The sequence below is a fragment of the Rhinoderma darwinii genome, unplaced genomic scaffold (genome assembly GCF_050947455.1).
Source record: "Rhinoderma darwinii isolate aRhiDar2 unplaced genomic scaffold, aRhiDar2.hap1 Scaffold_4278, whole genome shotgun sequence".
NCBI classification, from domain to species: domain Eukaryota; kingdom Metazoa; phylum Chordata; class Amphibia; order Anura; family Rhinodermatidae; genus Rhinoderma; species Rhinoderma darwinii.
In genome coordinates this window covers 22,638-47,307 of record NW_027463804.1, presented here as the reverse complement: position 1 = coordinate 47,307, position 24,670 = coordinate 22,638, and the positions used below count along the sequence as shown (strand labels likewise).

The following is a 24,670-nucleotide window of genomic DNA, read 5'->3' as shown; positions in this document are numbered from 1 at the left end:
CCTCTCTGTCTCACAGGTGACGGCATGCAAATGTGGGGACTGCTTCATCGGCACGGCAATGCTCTGACCAGAAGCCGCCGCCCCATATGCTAATACCCTGGTTGCTGTGCATCTTGGAAGTGCTTAGACTTGAGCCTGTGTCTTATGGAATTTGGGGTGCCTGCACACCCCTGGCTCCGTACAATGAGGTGCATCCGTTTTTTGGCGCAGTTGGATCCAGACAGGTGATCTTTGGCCTGCTTCGGACCAAAAACCAGGAAAAATCCTCAGCGACTTAGTAGGGCCTCTTGTGAGGGGAGCCTGTCTGGCAGGCGCTATGCAACTCATACTTACCTGGCAGGGGAGATACCATGATCACTAAGGTGGTTCTCCCAGGGTGAGGCTCATCCATTGCACTTCGGGTGTGCTGACCCCTGCGATTTCCCCAAATGCGGGAAACTCGACTGCATAATTTGTGGTAGTGGGGGACTGCGTTCGCGCTTTCCCCTGATTTACTCTGGTGAAAAACAGTGCTTATTATTCAATGCTGACTATTACTAGTCAGAGATACTTGCTAGATCGATCGATCGAGCCAGCCATCAATTGACCTCTGGGTGGCCAAGAGGATTGGATACTCCTCTCTCCCTTATCAGCTGCCTTTGGTTTTGTGGCTTTCCTATGTGATGCTTTATCTCAATGTTAGTGCAGAGTGTAACGTAAAGTGTAGGACCTGTGCCTTTGCTGTACTATGTTGTGCTACTTTGAGCCTGTGTCAAAGATATTGATTGATTGGGCTGGTTGACGGTATACTGTATGCTTGTGATTTGACCACTGATTGTTAACAAAGCTGCTTTCAATCCAAAAAGGTGGATGCAGACAGGTGATCTTTGGCCTGCTTCGGACCAAAAACCAGGAAAAATCCTCAGCGACTTAGTAGGGCCTCTTGTGAGGGGAGCCTGTCTGGCAGGCGCTATGCAACTCATACTTACCTGGCAGGGGAGATACCATGATCATTAAGGTGGTTCTCCCAGGGTGAGGCTCAGCCATTGCACTTCGGGTGTGCTGACCCCTGCGATTTCCCCAAATGCGGGAAACTTGACTGCATAATTTGTGGTAGTGGGGGACTGCGTTTGCGCTTTCCCCTGATTTACTCTGGTGAAAAACAGTGCTTATTATTCAATGCTGACTATTACTAGTCAGAGATACTTGCTAGATCGAGCGAGCCAGCCATCAATTGACCTCTGGGTGGCCAAGAGGATTGGATACTCCTCTCTCCCTTATCAGCTGCCTTTGGTTTTGTGGCTTTCCTATGTGATGCTTTATCTCAATGTTAGTGCAGAGTGTAACGTAAAGTGTAGGACCTGTGCCTTTGCTGTACTATGTTGTGCTACTTTGAGCCTGTGTCAAAGATATTGATTGATTGGGCTGGTTGACGGTATACTGTATGCTTGTGATTTGACCACTGATTGTTAACAAAGCTGCTTTCAATCCAAAAAGGTGGATGCAGACAGGTGATCTTTGGCCTGCTTCGGACCAAAAACCAGGAAAAATCCTCAGCGACTTAGTAGGGCCTCTTGTGAGGGGAGCCTGTCTGGCAGGCGCTATGCAACTCATACTTACCTGGCAGGGGAGATACCATGATCACTAAGGTGGTTCTCCCAGGGTGAGGCTCATCCATTGCACTTCGGGTGTGCTGACCCCTGCGATTTCCCCAAATGCGGGAAACTCGACTGCATAATTTGTGGTAGTGGGGGACTGCGTTCGCGCTTTCCCCTGATTTACTCTGGTGAAAAACAGTGCTTATTATTCAATGCTGACTATTACTAGTCAGAGATACTTGCTAGATCGATCGATCGAGCGAGCCAGCCATCAATTGACCTCTGGGTGGCCAAGAGGATTGGATACTCCTCTCTCCCTTATCAGCTGCCTTTGGTTTTGTGGCTTTCCTATGTGATGCTTTATCTCAATGTTAGTGCAGAGTGTAACGTAAAGTGTAGGACCTGTGCCTTTGCTGTACTATGTTGTGCTACTTTGAGCCTGTGTCAAAGATATTGATTGATTGGGCTGGTTGACGGTATACTGTATGCTTGTGATTTGACCACTGATTGTTAACAAAGCTGCTTTCAATCCAAAAAGGTGGATGCAGACAGGTGATCTTTGGCCTGCTTCGGACCAAAAACCAGGAAAAATCCTCAGCGACTTAGTAGGGCCTCTTGTGAGGGGAGCCTGTCTGGCAGGCGCTATGCAACTCATACTTACCTGGCAGGGGAGATACCATGATCATTAAGGTGGTTCTCCCAGGGTGAGGCTCATCCATTGCACTTCGGGTGTGCTGACCCCTGCGATTTCCCCAAATGCGGGAAACTCGACTGCATAATTTGTGGTAGTGGGGGACTGCGTTTGCGCTTTCCCCTGATTTACTCTGGTGAAAAACAGTGCTTATTATTCAATGCTGACTATTACTAGTCAGAGATACTTGCTAGATCGAGCGAGCCAGCCATCAATTGACCTCTGGGTGGCCAAGAGGATTGGATACTCCTCTCTCCCTTATCAGCTGCCTTTGGTTTTGTGGCTTTCCTATGTGATGCTTTATCTCAATGTTAGTGCAGAGTGTAACGTAAAGTGTAGGACCTGTGCCTTTGCTGTACTATGTTGTGCTACTTTGAGCCTGTGTCAAAGATATTGATTGATTGGGCTGGTTGACGGTATACTGTATGCTTGTGATTTGACCACTGATTGTTAACAAAGCTGCTTTCAATCCAAAAAGGTGGATGCAGACAGGTGATCTTTGGCCTGCTTCGGACCAAAAACCAGGAAAAATCCTCAGCGACTTAGTAGGGCCTCTTGTGAGGGGAGCCTGTCTGGCAGGCGCTATGCAACTCATACTTACCTGGCAGGGGAGATACCATGATCACTAAGGTGGTTCTCCCAGGGTGAGGCTCATCCATTGCACTTCGGGTGTGCTGACCCCTGCGATTTCCCCAAATGCGGGAAACTCGACTGCATAATTTGTGGTAGTGGGGGACTGCGTTCGCGCTTTCCCCTGATTTACTCTGGTGAAAAACAGTGCTTATTATTCAATGCTGACTATTACTAGTCAGAGATACTTGCTAGATCGATCGATCGAGCGAGCCAGCCATCAATTGACCTCTGGGTGGCCAAGAGGATTGGATACTCCTCTCTCCCTTATCAGCTGCCTTTGGTTTTGTGGCTTTCCTATGTGATGCTTTATCTCAATGTTAGTGCAGAGTGTAACGTAAAGTGTAGGACCTGTGCCTTTGCTGTACTATGTTGTGCTACTTTGAGCCTGTGTCAAAGATATTGATTGATTGGGCTGGTTGACGGTATACTGTATGCTTGTGATTTGACCACTGATTGTTAACAAAGCTGCTTTCAATCCAAAAAGGTGGATGCAGACAGGTGATCTTTGGCCTGCTTCGGACCAAAAACCAGGAAAAATCCTCAGCGACTTAGTAGGGCCTCTTGTGAGGGGAGCCTGTCTGGCAGGCGCTATGCAACTCATACTTACCTGGCAGGGGAGATACCATGATCATTAAGGTGGTTCTCCCAGGGTGAGGCTCAGCCATTGCACTTCGGGTGTGCTGACCCCTGCGATTTCCCCAAATGCGGGAAACTCGACTGCATAATTTGTGGTAGTGGGGGACTGCGTTTGCGCTTTCCCCTGATTTACTCTGGTGAAAAACAGTGCTTATTATTCAATGCTGACTATTACTAGTCAGAGATACTTGCTAGATCGAGCGAGCCAGCCATCAATTGACCTCTGGGTGGCCAAGAGGATTGGATACTCCTCTCTCCCTTATCAGCTGCCTTTGGTTTTGTGGCTTTCCTATGTGATGCTTTATCTCAATGTTAGTGCAGAGTGTAACGTAAAGTGTAGGACCTGTGCCTTTGCTGTACTATGTTGTGCTACTTTGAGCCTGTGTCAAAGATATTGATTGATTGGGCTGGTTGACGGTATACTGTATGCTTGTGATTTGACCACTGATTGTTAACAAAGCTGCTTTCAATCCAAAAAGGTGGATGCAGACAGGTGATCTTTGGCCTGCTTCGGACCAAAAACCAGGAAAAATCCTCAGCGACTTAGTAGGGCCTCTTGTGAGGGGAGCCTGTCTGGCAGGCGCTATGCAACTCATACTTACCTGGCAGGGGAGATACCATGATCACTAAGGTGGTTCTCCCAGGGTGAGGCTCATCCATTGCACTTCGGGTGTGCTGACCCCTGCGATTTCCCCAAATGCGGGAAACTCGACTGCATAATTTGTGGTAGTGGGGGACTGCGTTCGCGCTTTCCCCTGATTTACTCTGGTGAAAAACAGTGCTTATTATTCAATGCTGACTATTACTAGTCAGAGATACTTGCTAGATCGATCGATCGAGCGAGCCAGCCATCAATTGACCTCTGGGTGGCCAAGAGGATTGGATACTCCTCTCTCCCTTATCAGCTGCCTTTGGTTTTGTGGCTTTCCTATGTGATGCTTTATCTCAATGTTAGTGCAGAGTGTAACGTAAAGTGTAGGACCTGTGCCTTTGCTGTACTATGTTGTGCTACTTTGAGCCTGTGTCAAAGATATTGATTGATTGGGCTGGTTGACGGTATACTGTATGCTTGTGATTTGACCACTGATTGTTAACAAAGCTGCTTTCAATCCAAAAAGGTGGATGCAGACAGGTGATCTTTGGCCTGCTTCGGACCAAAAACCAGGAAAAATCCTCAGCGACTTAGTAGGGCCTCTTGTGAGGGGAGCCTGTCTGGCAGGCGCTATGCAACTCATACTTACCTGGCAGGGGAGATACCATGATCATTAAGGTGGTTCTCCCAGGGTGAGGCTCAGCCATTGCACTTCGGGTGTGCTGACCCCTGCGATTTCCCCAAATGCGGGAAACTCGACTGCATAATTTGTGGTAGTGGGGGACTGCGTTTGCGCTTTCCCCTGATTTACTCTGGTGAAAAACAGTGCTTATTATTCAATGCTGACTATTACTAGTCAGAGATACTTGCTAGATCGAGCGAGCCAGCCATCAATTGACCTCTGGGTGGCCAAGAGGATTGGATACTCCTCTCTCCCTTATCAGCTGCCTTTGGTTTTGTGGCTTTCCTATGTGATGCTTTATCTCAATGTTAGTGCAGAGTGTAACGTAAAGTGTAGGACCTGTGCCTTTGCTGTACTATGTTGTGCTACTTTGAGCCTGTGTCAAAGATATTGATTGATTGGGCTGGTTGACGGTATACTGTATGCTTGTGATTTGACCACTGATTGTTAACAAAGCTGCTTTCAATCCAAAAAGGTGGATGCAGACAGGTGATCTTTGGCCTGCTTCGGACCAAAAACCAGGAAAAATCCTCAGCGACTTAGTAGGGCCTCTTGTGAGGGGAGCCTGTCTGGCAGGCGCTATGCAACTCATACTTACCTGGCAGGGGAGATACCATGATCACTAAGGTGGTTCTCCCAGGGTGAGGCTCATCCATTGCACTTCGGGTGTGCTGACCCCTGCGATTTCCCCAAATGCGGGAAACTCGACTGCATAATTTGTGGTAGTGGGGGACTGCGTTCGCGCTTTCCCCTGATTTACTCTGGTGAAAAACAGTGCTTATTATTCAATGCTGACTATTACTAGTCAGAGATACTTGCTAGATCGATCGATCGAGCGAGCCAGCCATCAATTGACCTCTGGGTGGCCAAGAGGATTGGATACTCCTCTCTCCCTTATCAGCTGCCTTTGGTTTTGTGGCTTTCCTATGTGATGCTTTATCTCAATGTTAGTGCAGAGTGTAACGTAAAGTGTAGGACCTGTGCCTTTGCTGTACTATGTTGTGCTACTTTGAGCCTGTGTCAAAGATATTGATTGATTGGGCTGGTTGACGGTATACTGTATGCTTGTGATTTGACCACTGATTGTTAACAAAGCTGCTTTCAATCCAAAAAGGTGGATGCAGACAGGTGATCTTTGGCCTGCTTCGGACCAAAAACCAGGAAAAATCCTCAGCGACTTAGTAGGGCCTCTTGTGAGGGGAGCCTGTCTGGCAGGCGCTATGCAACTCATACTTACCTGGCAGGGGAGATACCATGATCATTAAGGTGGTTCTCCCAGGGTGAGGCTCATCCATTGCACTTCGGGTGTGCTGACCCCTGCGATTTCCCCAAATGCGGGAAACTCGACTGCATAATTTGTGGTAGTGGGGGACTGCGTTTGCGCTTTCCCCTGATTTACTCTGGTGAAAAACAGTGCTTATTATTCAATGCTGACTATTACTAGTCAGAGATACTTGCTAGATCGAGCGAGCCAGCCATCAATTGACCTCTGGGTGGCCAAGAGGATTGGATACTCCTCTCTCCCTTATCAGCTGCCTTTGGTTTTGTGGCTTTCCTATGTGATGCTTTATCTCAATGTTAGTGCAGAGTGTAACGTAAAGTGTAGGACCTGTGCCTTTGCTGTACTATGTTGTGCTACTTTGAGCCTGTGTCAAAGATATTGATTGATTGGGCTGGTTGACGGTATACTGTATGCTTGTGATTTGACCACTGATTGTTAACAAAGCTGCTTTCAATCCAAAAAGGTGGATGCAGACAGGTGATCTTTGGCCTGCTTCGGACCAAAAACCAGGAAAAATCCTCAGCGACTTAGTAGGGCCTCTTGTGAGGGGAGCCTGTCTGGCAGGCGCTATGCAACTCATACTTACCTGGCAGGGGAGATACCATGATCACTAAGGTGGTTCTCCCAGGGTGAGGCTCATCCATTGCACTTCGGGTGTGCTGACCCCTGCGATTTCCCCAAATGCGGGAAACTCGACTGCATAATTTGTGGTAGTGGGGGACTGCGTTCGCGCTTTCCCCTGATTTACTCTGGTGAAAAACAGTGCTTATTATTCAATGCTGACTATTACTAGTCAGAGATACTTGCTAGATCGATCGATCGAGCGAGCCAGCCATCAATTGACCTCTGGGTGGCCAAGAGGATTGGATACTCCTCTCTCCCTTATCAGCTGCCTTTGGTTTTGTGGCTTTCCTATGTGATGCTTTATCTCAATGTTAGTGCAGAGTGTAACGTAAAGTGTAGGACCTGTGCCTTTGCTGTACTATGTTGTGCTACTTTGAGCCTGTGTCAAAGATATTGATTGATTGGGCTGGTTGACGGTATACTGTATGCTTGTGATTTGACCACTGATTGTTAACAAAGCTGCTTTCAATCCAAAAAGGTGGATGCAGACAGGTGATCTTTGGCCTGCTTCGGACCAAAAACCAGGAAAAATCCTCAGCGACTTAGTAGGGCCTCTTGTGAGGGGAGCCTGTCTGGCAGGCGCTATGCAACTCATACTTACCTGGCAGGGGAGATACCATGATCATTAAGGTGGTTCTCCCAGGGTGAGGCTCAGCCATTGCACTTCGGGTGTGCTGACCCCTGCGATTTCCCCAAATGCGGGAAACTCGACTGCATAATTTGTGGTAGTGGGGGACTGCGTTTGCGCTTTCCCCTGATTTACTCTGGTGAAAAACAGTGCTTATTATTCAATGCTGACTATTACTAGTCAGAGATACTTGCTAGATCGAGCGAGCCAGCCATCAATTGACCTCTGGGTGGCCAAGAGGATTGGATACTCCTCTCTCCCTTATCAGCTGCCTTTGGTTTTGTGGCTTTCCTATGTGATGCTTTATCTCAATGTTAGTGCAGAGTGTAACGTAAAGTGTAGGACCTGTGCCTTTGCTGTACTATGTTGTGCTACTTTGAGCCTGTGTCAAAGATATTGATTGATTGGGCTGGTTGACGGTATACTGTATGCTTGTGATTTGACCACTGATTGTTAACAAAGCTGCTTTCAATCCAAAAAGGTGGATGCAGACAGGTGATCTTTGGCCTGCTTCGGACCAAAAACCAGGAAAAATCCTCAGCGACTTAGTAGGGCCTCTTGTGAGGGGAGCCTGTCTGGCAGGCGCTATGCAACTCATACTTACCTGGCAGGGGAGATACCATGATCACTAAGGTGGTTCTCCCAGGGTGAGGCTCATCCATTGCACTTCGGGTGTGCTGACCCCTGCGATTTCCCCAAATGCGGGAAACTCGACTGCATAATTTGTGGTAGTGGGGGACTGCGTTCGCGCTTTCCCCTGATTTACTCTGGTGAAAAACAGTGCTTATTATTCAATGCTGACTATTACTAGTCAGAGATACTTGCTAGATCGATCGATCGAGCGAGCCAGCCATCAATTGACCTCTGGGTGGCCAAGAGGATTGGATACTCCTCTCTCCCTTATCAGCTGCCTTTGGTTTTGTGGCTTTCCTATGTGATGCTTTATCTCAATGTTAGTGCAGAGTGTAACGTAAAGTGTAGGACCTGTGCCTTTGCTGTACTATGTTGTGCTACTTTGAGCCTGTGTCAAAGATATTGATTGATTGGGCTGGTTGACGGTATACTGTATGCTTGTGATTTGACCACTGATTGTTAACAAAGCTGCTTTCAATCCAAAAAGGTGGATGCAGACAGGTGATCTTTGGCCTGCTTCGGACCAAAAACCAGGAAAAATCCTCAGCGACTTAGTAGGGCCTCTTGTGAGGGGAGCCTGTCTGGCAGGCGCTATGCAACTCATACTTACCTGGCAGGGGAGATACCATGATCATTAAGGTGGTTCTCCCAGGGTGAGGCTCATCCATTGCACTTCGGGTGTGCTGACCCCTGCGATTTCCCCAAATGCGGGAAACTCGACTGCATAATTTGTGGTAGTGGGGGACTGCGTTCGCGCTTTCCCCTGATTTACTCTGGTGAAAAACAGTGCTTATTATTCAATGCTGACTGTTACTAGTCAGAGGTACTTGTATGCTTGTGATTTAACCACCGATTGTCAACAAAGCTGTTTTTCAATCCAAAATGTGGTACATTATCTCTTTATATTTAGCTGTATACGCAGCCTTTGTCTCCCCCTCGTGGATGAACAACAGTGTGATCAGTGAAGTTTCTTTTTCTGCTGGGCTTCGAGAAGTCAGGGCATGGCGAGCCTTTCCCTAACCTAACCTATCCTTCCTCTCTGTCTCACAGGTGACGGCATGCAAATGTGGGGACTGCTTCATCGGCACGGCAATGCTCTGACCAGAAGCCGCCGCCCCATATGCTAATACCCTGGTTGCTGTGCATCTTGGAAGTGCTTAGACTTGAGCCTGTGTCTTATGGAATTTGGGGTGCCTGCACACCCCTGGCTCCGTACAATGAGGTGCATCCGTTTTTTGGCGCAGTTGGATCCAGACAGGTGATCTTTGGCCTGCTTCGGACCAAAAACCAGGAAAAATCCTCAGCGACTTAGTAGGGCCTCTTGTGAGGGGAGCCTTTCTGGCAGGCGCTATGCAACTCATACTTACCTGGCAGGGGAGATACCATGATCACTAAGGTGGTTCTCCCAGGGTGAGGCTCATCCATTGCACTTCGGGTGTGCTGACCCCTGCGATTTCCCCAAATGCGGGAAACTCGACTGCATAATTTGTGGTAGTGGGGGACTGCGTTCGCGCTTTCCCCTGATTTACTCTGGTGAAAAACAGTGCTTATTATTCAATGCTGACTATTACTAGTCAGAGATACTTGCTAGATCGATCGATCGAGCGAGCCAGCCATCAATTGACCTCTGGGTGGCCAAGAGGATTGGATACTCCTCTCTCCCTTATCAGCTGCCTTTGGTTTTGTGGCTTTCCTATGTGATGCTTTATCTCAATGTTAGTGCAGAGTGTAACGTAAAGTGTAGGACCTGTGCCTTTGCTGTACTATGTTGTGCTACTTTGAGCCTGTGTCAAAGATATTGATTGATTGGGCTGGTTGACGGTATACTGTATGCTTGTGATTTGACCACTGATTGTTAACAAAGCTGCTTTCAATCCAAAAAGGTGGATGCAGACAGGTGATCTTTGGCCTGCTTCGGACCAAAAACCAGGAAAAATCCTCAGCGACTTAGTAGGGCCTCTTGTGAGGGGAGCCTGTCTGGCAGGCGCTATGCAACTCATACTTACCTGGCAGGGGAGATACCATGATCATTAAGGTGGTTCTCCCAGGGTGAGGCTCATCCATTGCACTTCGGGTGTGCTGACCCCTGCGATTTCCCCAAATGCGGGAAACTCGACTGCATAATTTGTGGTAGTGGGGGACTGCGTTTGCGCTTTCCCCTGATTTACTCTGGTGAAAAACAGTGCTTATTATTCAATGCTGACTATTACTAGTCAGAGATACTTGCTAGATCGAGCGAGCCAGCCATCAATTGACCTCTGGGTGGCCAAGAGGATTGGATACTCCTCTCTCCCTTATCAGCTGCCTTTGGTTTTGTGGCTTTCCTATGTGATGCTTTATCTCAATGTTAGTGCAGAGTGTAACGTAAAGTGTAGGACCTGTGCCTTTGCTGTACTATGTTGTGCTACTTTGAGCCTGTGTCAAAGATATTGATTGATTGGGCTGGTTGACGGTATACTGTATGCTTGTGATTTGACCACTGATTGTTAACAAAGCTGCTTTCAATCCAAAAAGGTGGATGCAGACAGGTGATCTTTGGCCTGCTTCGGACCAAAAACCAGGAAAAATCCTCAGCGACTTAGTAGGGCCTCTTGTGAGGGGAGCCTGTCTGGCAGGCGCTATGCAACTCATACTTACCTGGCAGGGGAGATACCATGATCACTAAGGTGGTTCTCCCAGGGTGAGGCTCATCCATTGCACTTCGGGTGTGCTGACCCCTGCGATTTCCCCAAATGCGGGAAACTCGACTGCATAATTTGTGGTAGTGGGGGACTGCGTTCGCGCTTTCCCCTGATTTACTCTGGTGAAAAACAGTGCTTATTATTCAATGCTGACTATTACTAGTCAGAGATACTTGCTAGATCGATCGATCGAGCGAGCCAGCCATCAATTGACCTCTGGGTGGCCAAGAGGATTGGATACTCCTCTCTCCCTTATCAGCTGCCTTTGGTTTTGTGGCTTTCCTATGTGATGCTTTATCTCAATGTTAGTGCAGAGTGTAACGTAAAGTGTAGGACCTGTGCCTTTGCTGTACTATGTTGTGCTACTTTGAGCCTGTGTCAAAGATATTGATTGATTGGGCTGGTTGACGGTATACTGTATGCTTGTGATTTGACCACTGATTGTTAACAAAGCTGCTTTCAATCCAAAAAGGTGGATGCAGACAGGTGATCTTTGGCCTGCTTCGGACCAAAAACCAGGAAAAATCCTCAGCGACTTAGTAGGGCCTCTTGTGAGGGGAGCCTGTCTGGCAGGCGCTATGCAACTCATACTTACCTGGCAGGGGAGATACCATGATCATTAAGGTGGTTCTCCCAGGGTGAGGCTCAGCCATTGCACTTCGGGTGTGCTGACCCCTGCGATTTCCCCAAATGCGGGAAACTCGACTGCATAATTTGTGGTAGTGGGGGACTGCGTTTGCGCTTTCCCCTGATTTACTCTGGTGAAAAACAGTGCTTATTATTCAATGCTGACTATTACTAGTCAGAGATACTTGCTAGATCGAGCGAGCCAGCCATCAATTGACCTCTGGGTGGCCAAGAGGATTGGATACTCCTCTCTCCCTTATCAGCTGCCTTTGGTTTTGTGGCTTTCCTATGTGATGCTTTATCTCAATGTTAGTGCAGAGTGTAACGTAAAGTGTAGGACCTGTGCCTTTGCTGTACTATGTTGTGCTACTTTGAGCCTGTGTCAAAGATATTGATTGATTGGGCTGGTTGACGGTATACTGTATGCTTGTGATTTGACCACTGATTGTTAACAAAGCTGCTTTCAATCCAAAAAGGTGGATGCAGACAGGTGATCTTTGGCCTGCTTCGGACCAAAAACCAGGAAAAATCCTCAGCGACTTAGTAGGGCCTCTTGTGAGGGGAGCCTGTCTGGCAGGCGCTATGCAACTCATACTTACCTGGCAGGGGAGATACCATGATCACTAAGGTGGTTCTCCCAGGGTGAGGCTCATCCATTGCACTTCGGGTGTGCTGACCCCTGCGATTTCCCCAAATGCGGGAAACTCGACTGCATAATTTGTGGTAGTGGGGGACTGCGTTCGCGCTTTCCCCTGATTTACTCTGGTGAAAAACAGTGCTTATTATTCAATGCTGACTATTACTAGTCAGAGATACTTGCTAGATCGATCGATCGAGCGAGCCAGCCATCAATTGACCTCTGGGTGGCCAAGAGGATTGGATACTCCTCTCTCCCTTATCAGCTGCCTTTGGTTTTGTGGCTTTCCTATGTGATGCTTTATCTCAATGTTAGTGCAGAGTGTAACGTAAAGTGTAGGACCTGTGCCTTTGCTGTACTATGTTGTGCTACTTTGAGCCTGTGTCAAAGATATTGATTGATTGGGCTGGTTGACGGTATACTGTATGCTTGTGATTTGACCACTGATTGTTAACAAAGCTGCTTTCAATCCAAAAAGGTGGATGCAGACAGGTGATCTTTGGCCTGCTTCGGACCAAAAACCAGGAAAAATCCTCAGCGACTTAGTAGGGCCTCTTGTGAGGGGAGCCTGTCTGGCAGGCGCTATGCAACTCATACTTACCTGGCAGGGGAGATACCATGATCATTAAGGTGGTTCTCCCAGGGTGAGGCTCATCCATTGCACTTCGGGTGTGCTGACCCCTGCGATTTCCCCAAATGCGGGAAACTCGACTGCATAATTTGTGGTAGTGGGGGACTGCGTTTGCGCTTTCCCCTGATTTACTCTGGTGAAAAACAGTGCTTATTATTCAATGCTGACTATTACTAGTCAGAGATACTTGCTAGATCGAGCGAGCCAGCCATCAATTGACCTCTGGGTGGCCAAGAGGATTGGATACTCCTCTCTCCCTTATCAGCTGCCTTTGGTTTTGTGGCTTTCCTATGTGATGCTTTATCTCAATGTTAGTGCAGAGTGTAACGTAAAGTGTAGGACCTGTGCCTTTGCTGTACTATGTTGTGCTACTTTGAGCCTGTGTCAAAGATATTGATTGATTGGGCTGGTTGACGGTATACTGTATGCTTGTGATTTGACCACTGATTGTTAACAAAGCTGCTTTCAATCCAAAAAGGTGGATGCAGACAGGTGATCTTTGGCCTGCTTCGGACCAAAAACCAGGAAAAATCCTCAGCGACTTAGTAGGGCCTCTTGTGAGGGGAGCCTGTCTGGCAGGCGCTATGCAACTCATACTTACCTGGCAGGGGAGATACCATGATCACTAAGGTGGTTCTCCCAGGGTGAGGCTCATCCATTGCACTTCGGGTGTGCTGACCCCTGCGATTTCCCCAAATGCGGGAAACTCGACTGCATAATTTGTGGTAGTGGGGGACTGCGTTCGCGCTTTCCCCTGATTTACTCTGGTGAAAAACAGTGCTTATTATTCAATGCTGACTATTACTAGTCAGAGATACTTGCTAGATCGATCGATCGAGCGAGCCAGCCATCAATTGACCTCTGGGTGGCCAAGAGGATTGGATACTCCTCTCTCCCTTATCAGCTGCCTTTGGTTTTGTGGCTTTCCTATGTGATGCTTTATCTCAATGTTAGTGCAGAGTGTAACGTAAAGTGTAGGACCTGTGCCTTTGCTGTACTATGTTGTGCTACTTTGAGCCTGTGTCAAAGATATTGATTGATTGGGCTGGTTGACGGTATACTGTATGCTTGTGATTTGACCACTGATTGTTAACAAAGCTGCTTTCAATCCAAAAAGGTGGATGCAGACAGGTGATCTTTGGCCTGCTTCGGACCAAAAACCAGGAAAAATCCTCAGCGACTTAGTAGGGCCTCTTGTGAGGGGAGCCTGTCTGGCAGGCGCTATGCAACTCATACTTACCTGGCAGGGGAGATACCATGATCATTAAGGTGGTTCTCCCAGGGTGAGGCTCAGCCATTGCACTTCGGGTGTGCTGACCCCTGCGATTTCCCCAAATGCGGGAAACTCGACTGCATAATTTGTGGTAGTGGGGGACTGCGTTTGCGCTTTCCCCTGATTTACTCTGGTGAAAAACAGTGCTTATTATTCAATGCTGACTATTACTAGTCAGAGATACTTGCTAGATCGAGCGAGCCAGCCATCAATTGACCTCTGGGTGGCCAAGAGGATTGGATACTCCTCTCTCCCTTATCAGCTGCCTTTGGTTTTGTGGCTTTCCTATGTGATGCTTTATCTCAATGTTAGTGCAGAGTGTAACGTAAAGTGTAGGACCTGTGCCTTTGCTGTACTATGTTGTGCTACTTTGAGCCTGTGTCAAAGATATTGATTGATTGGGCTGGTTGACGGTATACTGTATGCTTGTGATTTGACCACTGATTGTTAACAAAGCTGCTTTCAATCCAAAAAGGTGGATGCAGACAGGTGATCTTTGGCCTGCTTCGGACCAAAAACCAGGAAAAATCCTCAGCGACTTAGTAGGGCCTCTTGTGAGGGGAGCCTGTCTGGCAGGCGCTATGCAACTCATACTTACCTGGCAGGGGAGATACCATGATCACTAAGGTGGTTCTCCCAGGGTGAGGCTCATCCATTGCACTTCGGGTGTGCTGACCCCTGCGATTTCCCCAAATGCGGGAAACTCGACTGCATAATTTGTGGTAGTGGGGGACTGCGTTCGCGCTTTCCCCTGATTTACTCTGGTGAAAAACAGTGCTTATTATTCAATGCTGACTATTACTAGTCAGAGATACTTGCTAGATCGATCGATCGAGCGAGCCAGCCATCAATTGACCTCTGGGTGGCCAAGAGGATTGGATACTCCTCTCTCCCTTATCAGCTGCCTTTGGTTTTGTGGCTTTCCTATGTGATGCTTTATCTCAATGTTAGTGCAGAGTGTAACGTAAAGTGTAGGACCTGTGCCTTTGCTGTACTATGTTGTGCTACTTTGAGCCTGTGTCAAAGATATTGATTGATTGGGCTGGTTGACGGTATACTGTATGCTTGTGATTTGACCACTGATTGTTAACAAAGCTGCTTTCAATCCAAAAAGGTGGATGCAGACAGGTGATCTTTGGCCTGCTTCGGACCAAAAACCAGGAAAAATCCTCAGCGACTTAGTAGGGCCTCTTGTGAGGGGAGCCTGTCTGGCAGGCGCTATGCAACTCATACTTACCTGGCAGGGGAGATACCATGATCATTAAGGTGGTTCTCCCAGGGTGAGGCTCAGCCATTGCACTTCGGGTGTGCTGACCCCTGCGATTTCCCCAAATGCGGGAAACTCGACTGCATAATTTGTGGTAGTGGGGGACTGCGTTTGCGCTTTCCCCTGATTTACTCTGGTGAAAAACAGTGCTTATTATTCAATGCTGACTATTACTAGTCAGAGATACTTGCTAGATCGAGCGAGCCAGCCATCAATTGACCTCTGGGTGGCCAAGAGGATTGGATACTCCTCTCTCCCTTATCAGCTGCCTTTGGTTTTGTGGCTTTCCTATGTGATGCTTTATCTCAATGTTAGTGCAGAGTGTAACGTAAAGTGTAGGACCTGTGCCTTTGCTGTACTATGTTGTGCTACTTTGAGCCTGTGTCAAAGATATTGATTGATTGGGCTGGTTGACGGTATACTGTATGCTTGTGATTTGACCACTGATTGTTAACAAAGCTGCTTTCAATCCAAAAAGGTGGATGCAGACAGGTGATCTTTGGCCTGCTTCGGACCAAAAACCAGGAAAAATCCTCAGCGACTTAGTAGGGCCTCTTGTGAGGGGAGCCTGTCTGGCAGGCGCTATGCAACTCATACTTACCTGGCAGGGGAGATACCATGATCACTAAGGTGGTTCTCCCAGGGTGAGGCTCATCCATTGCACTTCGGGTGTGCTGACCCCTGCGATTTCCCCAAATGCGGGAAACTCGACTGCATAATTTGTGGTAGTGGGGGACTGCGTTCGCGCTTTCCCCTGATTTACTCTGGTGAAAAACAGTGCTTATTATTCAATGCTGACTATTACTAGTCAGAGATACTTGCTAGATCGATCGATCGAGCGAGCCAGCCATCAATTGACCTCTGGGTGGCCAAGAGGATTGGATACTCCTCTCTCCCTTATCAGCTGCCTTTGGTTTTGTGGCTTTCCTATGTGATGCTTTATCTCAATGTTAGTGCAGAGTGTAACGTAAAGTGTAGGACCTGTGCCTTTGCTGTACTATGTTGTGCTACTTTGAGCCTGTGTCAAAGATATTGATTGATTGGGCTGGTTGACGGTATACTGTATGCTTGTGATTTGACCACTGATTGTTAACAAAGCTGCTTTCAATCCAAAAAGGTGGATGCAGACAGGTGATCTTTGGCCTGCTTCGGACCAAAAACCAGGAAAAATCCTCAGCGACTTAGTAGGGCCTCTTGTGAGGGGAGCCTGTCTGGCAGGCGCTATGCAACTCATACTTACCTGGCAGGGGAGATACCATGATCATTAAGGTGGTTCTCCCAGGGTGAGGCTCATCCATTGCACTTCGGGTGTGCTGACCCCTGCGATTTCCCCAAATGCGGGAAACTCGACTGCATAATTTGTGGTAGTGGGGGACTGCGTTTGCGCTTTCCCCTGATTTACTCTGGTGAAAAACAGTGCTTATTATTCAATGCTGACTATTACTAGTCAGAGATACTTGCTAGATCGAGCGAGCCAGCCATCAATTGACCTCTGGGTGGCCAAGAGGATTGGATACTCCTCTCTCCCTTATCAGCTGCCTTTGGTTTTGTGGCTTTCCTATGTGATGCTTTATCTCAATGTTAGTGCAGAGTGTAACGTAAAGTGTAGGACCTGTGCCTTTGCTGTACTATGTTGTGCTACTTTGAGCCTGTGTCAAAGATATTGATTGATTGGGCTGGTTGACGGTATACTGTATGCTTGTGATTTGACCACTGATTGTTAACAAAGCTGCTTTCAATCCAAAAAGGTGGATGCAGACAGGTGATCTTTGGCCTGCTTCGGACCAAAAACCAGGAAAAATCCTCAGCGACTTAGTAGGGCCTCTTGTGAGGGGAGCCTGTCTGGCAGGCGCTATGCAACTCATACTTACCTGGCAGGGGAGATACCATGATCACTAAGGTGGTTCTCCCAGGGTGAGGCTCATCCATTGCACTTCGGGTGTGCTGACCCCTGCGATTTCCCCAAATGCGGGAAACTCGACTGCATAATTTGTGGTAGTGGGGGACTGCGTTCGCGCTTTCCCCTGATTTACTCTGGTGAAAAACAGTGCTTATTATTCAATGCTGACTATTACTAGTCAGAGATACTTGCTAGATCGATCGATCGAGCGAGCCAGCCATCAATTGACCTCTGGGTGGCCAAGAGGATTGGATACTCCTCTCTCCCTTATCAGCTGCCTTTGGTTTTGTGGCTTTCCTATGTGATGCTTTATCTCAATGTTAGTGCAGAGTGTAACGTAAAGTGTAGGACCTGTGCCTTTGCTGTACTATGTTGTGCTACTTTGAGCCTGTGTCAAAGATATTGATTGATTGGGCTGGTTGACGGTATACTGTATGCTTGTGATTTGACCACTGATTGTTAACAAAGCTGCTTTCAATCCAAAAAGGTGGATGCAGACAGGTGATCTTTGGCCTGCTTCGGACCAAAAACCAGGAAAAATCCTCAGCGACTTAGTAGGGCCTCTTGTGAGGGGAGCCTGTCTGGCAGGCGCTATGCAACTCATACTTACCTGGCAGGGGAGATACCATGATCATTAAGGTGGTTCTCCCAGGGTGAGGCTCATCCATTGCACTTCGGGTGTGCTGACCCCTGCGATTTCCCCAAATGCGGGAAACTCGACTGCATAATTTGTGGTAGTGGGGGACTGCGTTTGCGCTTTCCCCTGATTTACTCTGGTGAAAAACAGTGCTTATTATTCAATGCTGACTATTACTAGTCAGAGATACTTGCTAGATCGAGCGAGCCAGCCATCAATTGACCTCTGGGTGGCCAAGAGGATTGGATACTCCTCTCTCCCTTATCAGCTGCCTTTGGTTTTGTGGCTTTCCTATGTGATGCTTTATCTCAATGTTAGTGCAGAGTGTAACGTAAAGTGTAGGACCTGTGCCTTTGCTGTACTATGTTGTGCTACTTTGAGCCTGTGTCAAAGATATTGATTGATTGGGCTGGTTGACGGTATACTGTATGCTTGTGATTTGACCACTGATTGTTAACAAAGCTGCTTTCAATCCAAAAAGGTGGATGCAGACAGGTGATCTTTGGCCTGCTTCGGACCAAAAACCAGGAAAAATCCTCAGCGACTTAGTAGGGCCTCTTGTGAGGGGAGCCTGTCTGGCAGGCGCTATGCAACTCATACTTACCTGGCAGGGGAGATACCATGATCACTAAGGTGGTTCTCCCAGGGTGAGGCTCATCCATTGCACTTCGGGTGTGCTGACCCCTGCGATTTCCCCAAATGCGGGAAACTCGACTGCATAATTTGTGGTAGTGGGGGACTGCGTTCGCGCTTTCCCCTGATTTACTCTGGTGAAAAACAGTGCTTATTATTCAATGCTGACTATTACTAGTCAGAGATACTTGCTAGATCGATCGATCGAGCGAGCCAGCCATCAATTGACCTCTGGGTGGCCAAGAGGATTGGATACTCCTCTCTCCCTTATCAGCTGCCTTTGGTTTTGTGGCTTTCCTATGTGATGCTTTATCTCAATGTTAGTGCAGAGTGTAACGTAAAGTGTAGGACCTGTGCCTTTGCTGTACTATGTTGTGCTACTTTGAGCCTGTGTCAAAGATATTGATTGATTGGGCTGGTTGACGGTATACTGTATGCTTGTGATTTGACCACTGATTGTTAACAAAGCTGCTTTCAATCCAAAAAGGTGGATGCAGACAGGTGATCTTTGGCCTGCTTCGGACCAAAAACCAGGAAAAATCCTCAGCGACTTAGTAGGGCCTCTTGTGAGGGGAGCCTGTCTGGCAGGCGCTATGCAACTCATACTTACCTGGCAGGGGAGATACCATGATCATTAAGGTGGTTCTCCCAGGGTGAGGCTCAGCCATTGCACTTCGGGTGTGCTGACCCCTGCGATTTCCCCAAATGCGGGAAACTCGACTGCATAATTTGTGGTAGTGGGGGACTGCGTTTGCGCTTTCCCCTGATTTACTCTGGTGAAAAACAGTGCTTATTATTCAATGCTGACTATTACTAGTCAGAGATACTTGCTAGATCGAGCGAGCCAGCCATCAATTGACCTCTGGGTGGCCAAGAGGATTGGATACTCCTCTCTCCCTTATCAGCTGCCTTTGGTTTTGTGGCTTTCCTATGTGATGCTTTATCTCAATGTTAGTGCAGAGTGTAACGTAAAGTGTAGGACCTGTGCCTTTGCTGTACTATGTTGTGCTACTTTGAGCCTGTGTCAAAGATATTGATTGATTGGGCTGGTTGACGGTATACTGTATGCTTGTGATTTGACCACTGATTGTTAACAAAGCTGCTTTCAATCCAAAAAGGTGGATGCAGACAGGTGATCTTTGGCCTGCTTCGGACCAAAAACCAGGAAAAATCCTCAGCGACTTAGTAGGGCCTCTTGTGAGGGGAGCCTGTCTGGCAGGCGCTATGCAACTCATACTTACCTGGCAGGGGAGATACCATGATCACTAAGGTGGTTCTCCCAGGGTGAGGCTCATCCATTGCACTTCGGGTGTGCTGACCCCTGCGATTTCCCCAAATGCGGGAAACTCGACTGCATAATTTGTGGTAGTGGGGGACTGCGTTCGCGCTTTCCCCTGATTTACTCTGGTGAAAAACAGTGCTTATTATTCAATGCTGACTATTACTAGTCAGAGATACTTGCTAGATCGATCGATCGAGCGAGCCAGCCATCAATTGACCTCTGGGTGGCCAAGAGGATTGGATACTCCTCTCTCCCTTATCAGCTGCCTTTGGTTTTGTGGCTTTCCTATGTGATGCTTTATCTCAATGTTAGTGCAGAGTGTAACGTAAAGTGTAGGACCTGTGCCTTTGCTGTACTATGTTGTGCTACTTTGAGCCTGTGTCAAAGATATTGATTGATTGGGCTGGTTGACGGTATACTGTATGCTTGTGATTTGACCACTGATTGTTAACAAAGCTGCTTTCAATCCAAAAAGGTGGATGCAGACAGGTGATCTTTGGCCTGCTTCGGACCAAAAACCAGGAAAAATCCTCAGCGACTTAGTAGGGCCTCTTGTGAGGGGAGCCTGTCTGGCAGGCGCTATGCAACTCATACTTACCTGGCAGGGGAGATACCATGATCATTAAGGTGGTTCTCCCAGGGTGAGGCTCAGCCATTGCACTTCGGGTGTGCTGACCCCTGCGATTTCCCCAAATGCGGGAAACTCGACTGCATAATTTGTGGTAGTGGGGGACTGCGTTTGCGCTTTCCCCTGATTTACTCTGGTGAAAAACAGTGCTTATTATTCAATGCTGACTATTACTAGTCAGAGATACTTGCTAGATCGAGCGAGCCAGCCATCAATTGACCTCTGGGTGGCCAAGAGGATTGGATACTCCTCTCTCCCTTATCAGCTGCCTTTGGTTTTGTGGCTTTCCTATGTGATGCTTTATCTCAATGTTAGTGCAGAGTGTAACGTAAAGTGTAGGACCTGTGCCTTTGCTGTACTATGTTGTGCTACTTTGAGCCTGTGTCAAAGATATTGATTGATTGGGCTGGTTGACGGTATACTGTATGCTTGTGATTTGACCACTGATTGTTAACAAAGCTGCTTTCAATCCAAAAAGGTGGATGCAGACAGGTGATCTTTGGCCTGCTTCGGACCAAAAACCAGGAAAAATCCTCAGCGACTTAGTAGGGCCTCTTGTGAGGGGAGCCTGTCTGGCAGGCGCTATGCAACTCATACTTACCTGGCAGGGGAGATACCATGATCACTAAGGTGGTTCTCCCAGGGTGAGGCTCATCCATTGCACTTCGGGTGTGCTGACCCCTGCGATTTCCCCAAATGCGGGAAACTCGACTGCATAATTTGTGGTAGTGGGGGACTGCGTTCGCGCTTTCCCCTGATTTACTCTGGTGAAAAACAGTGCTTATTATTCAATGCTGACTATTACTAGTCAGAGATACTTGCTAGATCGATCGATCGAGCGAGCCAGCCATCAATTGACCTCTGGGTGGCCAAGAGGATTGGATACTCCTCTCTCCCTTATCAGCTGCCTTTGGTTTTGTGGCTTTCCTATGTGATGCTTTATCTCAATGTTAGTGCAGAGTGTAACGTAAAGTGTAGGACCTGTGCCTTTGCTGTACTATGTTGTGCTACTTTGAGCCTGTGTCAAAGATATTGATTGATTGGGCTGGTTGACGGTATACTGTATGCTTGTGATTTGACCACTGATTGTTAACAAAGCTGCTTTCAATCCAAAAAGGTGGATGCAGACAGGTGATCTTTGGCCTGCTTCGGACCAAAAACCAGGAAAAATCCTCAGCGACTTAGTAGGGCCTCTTGTGAGGGGAGCCTGTCTGGCAGGCGCTATGCAACTCATACTTACCTGGCAGGGGAGATACCATGATCATTAAGGTGGTTCTCCCAGGGTGAGGCTCATCCATTGCACTTCGGGTGTGCTGACCCCTGCGATTTCCCCAAATGCGGGAAACTCGACTGCATAATTTGTGGTAGTGGGGGACTGCGTTTGCGCTTTCCCCTGATTTACTCTGGTGAAAAACAGTGCTTATTATTCAATGCTGACTATTACTAGTCAGAGATACTTGCTAGATCGAGCGAGCCAGCCATCAATTGACCTCTGGGTGGCCAAGAGGATTGGATACTCCTCTCTCCCTTATCAGCTGCCTTTGGTTTTGTGGCTTTCCTATGTGATGCTTTATCTCAATGTTAGTGCAGAGTGTAACGTAAAGTGTAGGACCTGTGCCTTTGCTGTACTATGTTGTGCTACTTTGAGCCTGTGTCAAAGATATTGATTGATTGGGCTGGTTGACGGTATACTGTATGCTTGTGATTTGACCACTGATTGTTAACAAAGCTGCTTTCAATCCAAAAAGGTGGATGCAGACAGGTGATCTTTGGCCTGCTTCGGACCAAAAACCAGGAAAAATCCTCAGCGACTTAGTAGGGCCTCTTGTGAGGGGAGCCTGTCTGGCAGGCGCTATGCAACTCATACTTACCTGGCAGGGGAGATACCATGATCACTAAGGTGGTTCTCCCAGGGTGAGGCTCATCCATTGCACTTCGGGTGTGCTGACCCCTGCGATTTCCCCAAATGCGGGAAACTCGACTGCATAATTTGTGGTAGTGGGGGACTGCGTTCGCGCTTTCCCCTGATTTACTCTGGTGAAAAACAGTGCTTATTATTCAATGCTGACTATTACTAGTCAGAGATACTTGCTAGATCGATCGATCGAGCGAGCCAGCCATCAATTGACCTCTGGGTGGCCAAGAGGATTGGATACTCCTCTCTCCCTTATCAGCTGCCTTTGGTTTTGTGGCTTTCCTATGTGATGCTTTATCTCAATGTTAGTGCAGAGTGTAACGTAAAGTGTAGGACCTGTGCCTTTGCTGTACTATGTTGTGCTACTTTGAGCCTGTGTCAAAGATATTGATTGATTGGGCTGGTTGACGGTATACTGTATGCTTGTGATTTGACCACTGATTGTTAACAAAGCTGCTTTCAATCCAAAAAGGTGGATGCAGACAGGTGATCTTTGGCCTGCTTCGGACCAAAAACCAGGAAAAATCCTCAGCGACTTAGTAGGGCCTCTTGTGAGGGGAGCCTGTCTGGCAGGCGCTATGCAACTCATACTTACCTGGCAGGGGAGATACCATGATCATTAAGGTGGTTCTCCCAGGGTGAGGCTCAGCCATTGCGATTTCCCCAAATGCGGGAAACTCGACTGCATAATTTGTGGTAGTGGGGGACTGCGTTTGCGCTTTCCCCTGATTTACTCTGGTGAAAAACAGTGCTTATTATTCAATGCTGACTATTACTAGTCAGAGATACTTGCTAGATCGAGCGAGCCAGCCATCAATTGACCTCTGGGTGGCCAAGAGGATTGGATACTCCTCTCTCCCTTATCAGCTGCCTTTGGTTTTGTGGCTTTCCTATGTGATGCTTTATCTCAATGTTAGTGCAGAGTGTAACGTAAAGTGTAGGACCTGTGCCTTTGCTGTACTATGTTGTGCTACTTTGAGCCTGTGTCAAAGATATTGATTGATTGGGCTGGTTGACGGTATACTGTATGCTTGTGATTTGACCACTGATTGTTAACAAAGCTGCTTTCAATCCAAAAAGGTGGATGCAGACAGGTGATCTTTGGCCTGCTTCGGACCAAAAACCAGGAAAAATCCTCAGCGACTTAGTAGGGCCTCTTGTGAGGGGAGCCTGTCTGGCAGGCGCTATGCAACTCATACTTACCTGGCAGGGGAGATACCATGATCACTAAGGTGGTTCTCCCAGGGTGAGGCTCATCCATTGCACTTCGGGTGTGCTGACCCCTGCGATTTCCCCAAATGCGGGAAACTCGACTGCATAATTTGTGGTAGTGGGGGACTGCGTTCGCGCTTTCCCCTGATTTACTCTGGTGAAAAACAGTGCTTATTATTCAATGCTGACTATTACTAGTCAGAGATACTTGCTAGATCGATCGATCGAGCGAGCCAGCCATCAATTGACCTCTGGGTGGCCAAGAGGATTGGATACTCCTCTCTCCCTTATCAGCTGCCTTTGGTTTTGTGGCTTTCCTATGTGATGCTTTATCTCAATGTTAGTGCAGAGTGTAACGTAAAGTGTAGGACCTGTGCCTTTGCTGTACTATGTTGTGCTACTTTGAGCCTGTGTCAAAGATATTGATTGATTGGGCTGGTTGACGGTATACTGTATGCTTGTGATTTGACCACTGATTGTTAACAAAGCTGCTTTCAATCCAAAAAGGTGGATGCAGACAGGTGATCTTTGGCCTGCTTCGGACCAAAAACCAGGAAAAATCCTCAGCGACTTAGTAGGGCCTCTTGTGAGGGGAGCCTGTCTGGCAGGCGCTATGCAACTCATACTTACCTGGCAGGGGAGATACCATGATCATTAAGGTGGTTCTCCCAGGGTGAGGCTCATCCATTGCACTTCGGGTGTGCTGACCCCTGCGATTTCCCCAAATGCGGGAAACTCGACTGCATAATTTGTGGTAGTGGGGGACTGCGTTCGCGCTTTCCCCTGATTTACTCTGGTGAAAAACAGTGCTTATTATTCAATGCTGACTGTTACTAGTCAGAGGTACTTGTATGCTTGTGATTTAACCACCGATTGTCAACAAAGCTGTTTTTCAATCCAAAATGTGGTACATTATCTCTTTATATTTAGCTGTATACGCAGCCTTTGTCTCCCCCTCGTGGATGAACAACAGTGTGATCAGTGAAGTTTCTTTTTCTGCTGGGCTTCGAGAAGTCAGGGCATGGCGAGCCTTTCCCTAACCTAACCTATCCTTCCTCTCTGTCTCACAGGTGACGGCATGCAAATGTGGGGACTGCTTCATCGGCACGGCAATGCTCTGACCAGAAGCCGCCGCCCCATATGCTAATACCCTGGTTGCTGTGCATCTTGGAAGTGCTTAGACTTGAGCCTGTGTCTTATGGAATTTGGGGTGCCTGCACACCCCTGGCTCCGTACAATGAGGTGCATCCGTTTTTTGGCGCAGTTGGATCCAGACAGGTGATCTTTGGCCTGCTTCGGACCAAAAACCAGGAAAAATCCTCAGCGACTTAGTAGGGCCTCTTGTGAGGGGAGCCTTTCTGGCAGGCGC

The 24,670-nt window shown here is 47.8% G+C and overlaps 37 non-coding genes and 1 pseudogene across 37 annotated transcripts; all 38 read left to right on the top strand.

Moving 5' to 3' along the window:
• Nucleotides 1-325: 325 nt before the first annotated feature.
• LOC142710706 (U1 spliceosomal RNA) lies at nt 326-489 on the top strand. Its single transcript, XR_012869704.1, has one exon. It is a non-coding gene; the product is annotated as a U1 spliceosomal RNA (small nuclear RNA).
• A 471-nt stretch (nt 490-960) lies between these two features.
• LOC142710849 (U1 spliceosomal RNA) lies at nt 961-1,124 on the top strand. The gene has a single exon (XR_012869833.1). It is a non-coding gene; the product is annotated as a U1 spliceosomal RNA (small nuclear RNA).
• A 467-nt stretch (nt 1,125-1,591) lies between these two features.
• LOC142710705 (U1 spliceosomal RNA) lies at nt 1,592-1,755 on the top strand. Its single transcript, XR_012869703.1, has one exon. It is a non-coding gene; the product is annotated as a U1 spliceosomal RNA (small nuclear RNA).
• A 475-nt stretch (nt 1,756-2,230) lies between these two features.
• On the top strand, nt 2,231-2,394 carry LOC142710787 (U1 spliceosomal RNA). Its single transcript, XR_012869777.1, has one exon. It is a non-coding gene; the product is annotated as a U1 spliceosomal RNA (small nuclear RNA).
• A 467-nt stretch (nt 2,395-2,861) lies between these two features.
• Nucleotides 2,862-3,025, top strand: LOC142710904 (U1 spliceosomal RNA). The gene has a single exon (XR_012869882.1). It is a non-coding gene; the product is annotated as a U1 spliceosomal RNA (small nuclear RNA).
• A 475-nt stretch (nt 3,026-3,500) lies between these two features.
• On the top strand, nt 3,501-3,664 carry LOC142710828 (U1 spliceosomal RNA). Its single transcript, XR_012869814.1, has one exon. It is a non-coding gene; the product is annotated as a U1 spliceosomal RNA (small nuclear RNA).
• A 467-nt stretch (nt 3,665-4,131) lies between these two features.
• Nucleotides 4,132-4,295, top strand: LOC142710903 (U1 spliceosomal RNA). The gene has a single exon (XR_012869881.1). It is a non-coding gene; the product is annotated as a U1 spliceosomal RNA (small nuclear RNA).
• A 475-nt stretch (nt 4,296-4,770) lies between these two features.
• Nucleotides 4,771-4,934, top strand: LOC142710826 (U1 spliceosomal RNA). The gene has a single exon (XR_012869812.1). It is a non-coding gene; the product is annotated as a U1 spliceosomal RNA (small nuclear RNA).
• Nucleotides 4,935-5,401: 467 nt separating this feature from the next.
• Nucleotides 5,402-5,565, top strand: LOC142710902 (U1 spliceosomal RNA). Its single transcript, XR_012869880.1, has one exon. It is a non-coding gene; the product is annotated as a U1 spliceosomal RNA (small nuclear RNA).
• A 475-nt stretch (nt 5,566-6,040) lies between these two features.
• On the top strand, nt 6,041-6,204 carry LOC142710785 (U1 spliceosomal RNA). The gene has a single exon (XR_012869776.1). It is a non-coding gene; the product is annotated as a U1 spliceosomal RNA (small nuclear RNA).
• A 467-nt stretch (nt 6,205-6,671) lies between these two features.
• Nucleotides 6,672-6,835, top strand: LOC142710901 (U1 spliceosomal RNA). The gene has a single exon (XR_012869879.1). It is a non-coding gene; the product is annotated as a U1 spliceosomal RNA (small nuclear RNA).
• A 475-nt stretch (nt 6,836-7,310) lies between these two features.
• On the top strand, nt 7,311-7,474 carry LOC142710825 (U1 spliceosomal RNA). The gene has a single exon (XR_012869811.1). It is a non-coding gene; the product is annotated as a U1 spliceosomal RNA (small nuclear RNA).
• A 467-nt stretch (nt 7,475-7,941) lies between these two features.
• Nucleotides 7,942-8,105, top strand: LOC142710900 (U1 spliceosomal RNA). The gene has a single exon (XR_012869878.1). It is a non-coding gene; the product is annotated as a U1 spliceosomal RNA (small nuclear RNA).
• A 475-nt stretch (nt 8,106-8,580) lies between these two features.
• On the top strand, nt 8,581-8,744 carry LOC142710735 (U1 spliceosomal RNA). The gene has a single exon (XR_012869730.1). It is a non-coding gene; the product is annotated as a U1 spliceosomal RNA (small nuclear RNA).
• A 593-nt stretch (nt 8,745-9,337) lies between these two features.
• LOC142710898 (U1 spliceosomal RNA) lies at nt 9,338-9,501 on the top strand. Its single transcript, XR_012869876.1, has one exon. It is a non-coding gene; the product is annotated as a U1 spliceosomal RNA (small nuclear RNA).
• Nucleotides 9,502-9,976: 475 nt separating this feature from the next.
• Nucleotides 9,977-10,140, top strand: LOC142710784 (U1 spliceosomal RNA). The gene has a single exon (XR_012869775.1). It is a non-coding gene; the product is annotated as a U1 spliceosomal RNA (small nuclear RNA).
• Nucleotides 10,141-10,607: 467 nt separating this feature from the next.
• LOC142710896 (U1 spliceosomal RNA) lies at nt 10,608-10,771 on the top strand. The gene has a single exon (XR_012869875.1). It is a non-coding gene; the product is annotated as a U1 spliceosomal RNA (small nuclear RNA).
• Nucleotides 10,772-11,246: 475 nt separating this feature from the next.
• Nucleotides 11,247-11,410, top strand: LOC142710824 (U1 spliceosomal RNA). The gene has a single exon (XR_012869810.1). It is a non-coding gene; the product is annotated as a U1 spliceosomal RNA (small nuclear RNA).
• Nucleotides 11,411-11,877: 467 nt separating this feature from the next.
• Nucleotides 11,878-12,041, top strand: LOC142710895 (U1 spliceosomal RNA). Its single transcript, XR_012869874.1, has one exon. It is a non-coding gene; the product is annotated as a U1 spliceosomal RNA (small nuclear RNA).
• A 475-nt stretch (nt 12,042-12,516) lies between these two features.
• Nucleotides 12,517-12,680, top strand: LOC142710782 (U1 spliceosomal RNA). The gene has a single exon (XR_012869773.1). It is a non-coding gene; the product is annotated as a U1 spliceosomal RNA (small nuclear RNA).
• A 467-nt stretch (nt 12,681-13,147) lies between these two features.
• On the top strand, nt 13,148-13,311 carry LOC142710894 (U1 spliceosomal RNA). Its single transcript, XR_012869873.1, has one exon. It is a non-coding gene; the product is annotated as a U1 spliceosomal RNA (small nuclear RNA).
• Nucleotides 13,312-13,786: 475 nt separating this feature from the next.
• LOC142710823 (U1 spliceosomal RNA) lies at nt 13,787-13,950 on the top strand. Its single transcript, XR_012869809.1, has one exon. It is a non-coding gene; the product is annotated as a U1 spliceosomal RNA (small nuclear RNA).
• A 467-nt stretch (nt 13,951-14,417) lies between these two features.
• Nucleotides 14,418-14,581, top strand: LOC142710893 (U1 spliceosomal RNA). Its single transcript, XR_012869872.1, has one exon. It is a non-coding gene; the product is annotated as a U1 spliceosomal RNA (small nuclear RNA).
• Nucleotides 14,582-15,056: 475 nt separating this feature from the next.
• Nucleotides 15,057-15,220, top strand: LOC142710822 (U1 spliceosomal RNA). The gene has a single exon (XR_012869808.1). It is a non-coding gene; the product is annotated as a U1 spliceosomal RNA (small nuclear RNA).
• A 467-nt stretch (nt 15,221-15,687) lies between these two features.
• LOC142710892 (U1 spliceosomal RNA) lies at nt 15,688-15,851 on the top strand. Its single transcript, XR_012869871.1, has one exon. It is a non-coding gene; the product is annotated as a U1 spliceosomal RNA (small nuclear RNA).
• Nucleotides 15,852-16,326: 475 nt separating this feature from the next.
• On the top strand, nt 16,327-16,490 carry LOC142710781 (U1 spliceosomal RNA). Its single transcript, XR_012869772.1, has one exon. It is a non-coding gene; the product is annotated as a U1 spliceosomal RNA (small nuclear RNA).
• Nucleotides 16,491-16,957: 467 nt separating this feature from the next.
• Nucleotides 16,958-17,121, top strand: LOC142710891 (U1 spliceosomal RNA). Its single transcript, XR_012869870.1, has one exon. It is a non-coding gene; the product is annotated as a U1 spliceosomal RNA (small nuclear RNA).
• Nucleotides 17,122-17,596: 475 nt separating this feature from the next.
• LOC142710780 (U1 spliceosomal RNA) lies at nt 17,597-17,760 on the top strand. Its single transcript, XR_012869771.1, has one exon. It is a non-coding gene; the product is annotated as a U1 spliceosomal RNA (small nuclear RNA).
• A 467-nt stretch (nt 17,761-18,227) lies between these two features.
• Nucleotides 18,228-18,391, top strand: LOC142710890 (U1 spliceosomal RNA). Its single transcript, XR_012869869.1, has one exon. It is a non-coding gene; the product is annotated as a U1 spliceosomal RNA (small nuclear RNA).
• Nucleotides 18,392-18,866: 475 nt separating this feature from the next.
• Nucleotides 18,867-19,030, top strand: LOC142710819 (U1 spliceosomal RNA). Its single transcript, XR_012869806.1, has one exon. It is a non-coding gene; the product is annotated as a U1 spliceosomal RNA (small nuclear RNA).
• A 467-nt stretch (nt 19,031-19,497) lies between these two features.
• Nucleotides 19,498-19,661, top strand: LOC142710889 (U1 spliceosomal RNA). The gene has a single exon (XR_012869868.1). It is a non-coding gene; the product is annotated as a U1 spliceosomal RNA (small nuclear RNA).
• A 475-nt stretch (nt 19,662-20,136) lies between these two features.
• Nucleotides 20,137-20,300, top strand: LOC142710818 (U1 spliceosomal RNA). The gene has a single exon (XR_012869805.1). It is a non-coding gene; the product is annotated as a U1 spliceosomal RNA (small nuclear RNA).
• A 467-nt stretch (nt 20,301-20,767) lies between these two features.
• Nucleotides 20,768-20,931, top strand: LOC142710888 (U1 spliceosomal RNA). The gene has a single exon (XR_012869867.1). It is a non-coding gene; the product is annotated as a U1 spliceosomal RNA (small nuclear RNA).
• A 475-nt stretch (nt 20,932-21,406) lies between these two features.
• LOC142710779 (U1 spliceosomal RNA) lies at nt 21,407-21,570 on the top strand. Its single transcript, XR_012869770.1, has one exon. It is a non-coding gene; the product is annotated as a U1 spliceosomal RNA (small nuclear RNA).
• Nucleotides 21,571-22,037: 467 nt separating this feature from the next.
• LOC142710885 (U1 spliceosomal RNA) lies at nt 22,038-22,201 on the top strand. Its single transcript, XR_012869865.1, has one exon. It is a non-coding gene; the product is annotated as a U1 spliceosomal RNA (small nuclear RNA).
• Nucleotides 22,202-22,676: 475 nt separating this feature from the next.
• On the top strand, nt 22,677-22,817 carry LOC142710866 (U1 spliceosomal RNA; annotated as a pseudogene).
• A 467-nt stretch (nt 22,818-23,284) lies between these two features.
• Nucleotides 23,285-23,448, top strand: LOC142710884 (U1 spliceosomal RNA). The gene has a single exon (XR_012869864.1). It is a non-coding gene; the product is annotated as a U1 spliceosomal RNA (small nuclear RNA).
• A 475-nt stretch (nt 23,449-23,923) lies between these two features.
• LOC142710723 (U1 spliceosomal RNA) lies at nt 23,924-24,087 on the top strand. Its single transcript, XR_012869719.1, has one exon. It is a non-coding gene; the product is annotated as a U1 spliceosomal RNA (small nuclear RNA).
• The last annotated feature ends 583 nt before the right edge of the window (nt 24,088-24,670 follow it).